This window comes from Bubalus bubalis, chromosome 10 (genome assembly GCF_019923935.1).
Source record: "Bubalus bubalis isolate 160015118507 breed Murrah chromosome 10, NDDB_SH_1, whole genome shotgun sequence".
Taxonomy (NCBI): domain Eukaryota; kingdom Metazoa; phylum Chordata; class Mammalia; order Artiodactyla; family Bovidae; genus Bubalus; species Bubalus bubalis.
In genome coordinates, this window is record NC_059166.1 from 8,020,455 (window position 1) to 8,023,606 (window position 3,152).

Genomic DNA, 3,152 nt, shown 5'->3' on the forward strand with positions numbered 1-3,152 from the left:
CCAGTTGTTACTGAACCATATTTGTCAAGGTCGAACAATAGAACACGTTATATTGAACAGTTTGGTACCTTGTGTTTTTTTGATGTGGTTAAATATGCATGACAGAAAACATACACTTGAATTTAAGCGTACAGTTCGGCAGCACTAACTGCAACCAACAATACTGTGCAAACTTCACTATTCCCAGTGCTTTTTCATCTTCCCAAACTGACCCTGTGTACCCACTGAACACCAAGTCCCCGCTGCTCCCTCCTCCGGGCCCTGTAACCTCTAGTCAGCTGAGTTTCACTGCTCTGGATACCTCATATAAGCGAGTCACACAGCACTGGTCTGGAGCTGGCTTGTGTCACTTAGCATGATGTCTTGGTTCTTGTTTGCTTTTCCACTCTGTGTGGCACGTGGAACCCGAGTTCTCTGACTAGGGATGGAACCCGCTCCCCCTGCAGTGGAAGCACAGATTCTTAACCACTCGGCCACCACGGATGTCCCAGCTTGATGTTTTCCAGGTCCATCCGGGTTATATGTCCTTTTCTTTTTCTTTTGCCCCCTAGAAGGTCCTTTTCGAGGCTGAATCATATTCTATGGATAGCTCTCATGCTGTTTAACCATTTGGCAGTTGTTCCTGGGTGGATGAGTTTGAGCAAGCTCCAGGAAATAGCGAAGAACAGGGAAGCCTGGCGTGCTGCAATCCATGGGGTCGCAGAGAGTCGGATAGGACAGAGCGACAGAACACCACAGTCCTGGAGGCCAGAAGCTTGAGATCAAGGCGTACACAGGGCCTGCGGCCCATGGAGTCTCTAGGAGAAAAGGCCTCCTCCAGCTTCTGGGCTCCCAGCACCCTCCGTTCCCTGCCCCTGTCTTCGTGGCCTCCCCCTCTGTGTCTGTCTCTTAGGGGAGACCCTCAGGGATTCAGGGCTGTACTTTCATCCAGGGTAACCTCAGCTTGACCCTCAGTGACATCTGCAAAGACCTTATTTCCAAATAAGTTCACATCCCGAGGCTCTGTGTGGACGTGACTTTGGGAGGGACACTGTTCAACACACTCTAAGAAGGAATTCCCCTCCCAAAGCTCCATCCCACTAGCAACACAGAGCCAGCCCATCACAAAGGAGCCACTGAGGTGAGTGGTCACTGGGGTGCCTCGGATTCACAAGTAAAGAGCAACCTGGACAGGGTCCCGTGAGCAACGAACCAGGTGTAGCTTGATTCCCTCTGACTCAGATATGGAGAACTACATCCCTTTTGAATTTTCCAGAGCCAAGCGAGAACTCCCGGAACCGCTTTGTTCTGGAAACATCCTTAATTTTGGCGCCTCCACGGTACTCATCGCTTCAGGTTTAAATAGCTTCGTTCAGAGGCAGTTAAGATGCTCAGCTCAGCCATTTCAATGCCCACCCAGTCCTTCCCTCCCTCCCGCTCTGCAGAGTGGATACAGCGCTGCCTGTAAGGGCGGCTCTGGGACCTCGGGGTGTCAGGAGGGAGTGTGAGCGCTCCCCCTCCCTGGCCTCTGAGAGGCAAACGAGGCAGGATGGGCATACAGGAATACTGAGCAGCCGCTGGGAGGCGCCAGACCCCAGGCGAGTCTCACCCTGAGCGAAGGGGCGGGAGGACGGCTGGCGGATGCGTCCGATCCGCCGGCAGAAGACCGGGCGGGGCGGACGGGGCATCCTGCAGCCCCAGCTGGCTGCCAGGGGAGCCCCCGACAGGGGAGCCGCTCAGCTTCAGGTGGGAGCAGCCCCAGGGAGGCGGGCCTGGGGCGCACATGGAGGCGGAACCCGGGCCCTGGACAGTGCCCTCCCCATGGCCGTCCCGAGTGCAGGCTCCGCAGGGCCCCCTCCTGGCCTGGCTCTGGGACGTCTCCCTGCGGCACCCCACCTCCACCCCCAGCGCTGGTTCTCGCCTTGCACAGGGAAGCAGGAGGTCATCCCCAGGCCGCCACGTGACACCCGCCCCACCGCGGCCGCCCCCCCACCCCCCAGCCAGGGAGGAAGCAGCGTGGTGCCACCTCCCCTGCAGGTCCCACACTCTCTGGGGGACCCCTCCCTTGGGGTCCGTGTCGAGTGTCCCCCAATCTGCTGCCCCCCACCTTCCCGCGTCCTGTGCCAGCTCTGCTAGGACTTCCTGGCCGGCACTAGCCCCCGAGAGTCTGCAGCCTGTCTTAAAACCAACCCTGTAGCCTATGGTCCTCCAGACCAGACCTGTGGGCGTTCATGGCGCCGCCTTCAAGTTCCCCAGGAGCCCCCCATCACTGTCTGAGCCATCCCTGTCTAAGCTCATTTCAACTCTGGCCTGGACAACGGTGTCTGTCCTAGGGAGGGGAAGAGGGAGTCACAGGTAACAAGCTCTTCTGAGAACAAAATACATCCAAACGTTATTTCAAACAATAGCATCCCTCCCTCCCGCTGGGAAAAATGACGTTTAAAGGCCTCCTCTGGTCAGCAGTGGGAAGCCCTTCTGTGTTTCTTACTTTTGGGTGCCATCAAGTGGTGATTCAGGTTATTACAAAATGGAGATCATTCGAATGAACATTTTTATTCTTCTGTTTCCCTGTTTCTATAGGATGTTGGATTTTTTATCTCTTCAACAGTTATTTTAGGGGAATTTTCCCCAAAAGACAAGGGAAGATTCCTTTACCCTGTATGTGTGTGCTTAATTGCTCAGTTGTGTCCAACTCTTTGTGGCCCCATGGACTGTGGCCCACCAGGCTCCTCTGTCCATGGGATTTTCCAGGTAAGAATACTAGCATGGGTTGCCATTTCCTTCTCCAGGGGATCTTCCTGACCCAGGGATCGAACCCACCATGTCTCCTGAGTCTCCTGCATTGCAAGCGGATTCTTCACCCACTAAGCCATCTCCCCAAATTAAACAGGCTGTTTTTTAAAGTCATGACAGACATTCTGAATTTCTACGAGGCAGCACTCAAAGAGATTTTAATGACGTTCCTTTGTTTTCTGCCCAAGATAATGTCACAATATTTAGCCATCACCCACACCGCTCCTTCAGCCTTGTGGGTCTCTGCCCTTGAACTTGTTCCAAAAGTCAAGTAGAGATCGGAGCGCTGACACCAGCAACAACCAAAAAGTTCAGAATGATCGTCAGTCAAGGCAAATGTAGATGCTAGAGGACTTAAACAAAATACTGGACAAAACAGA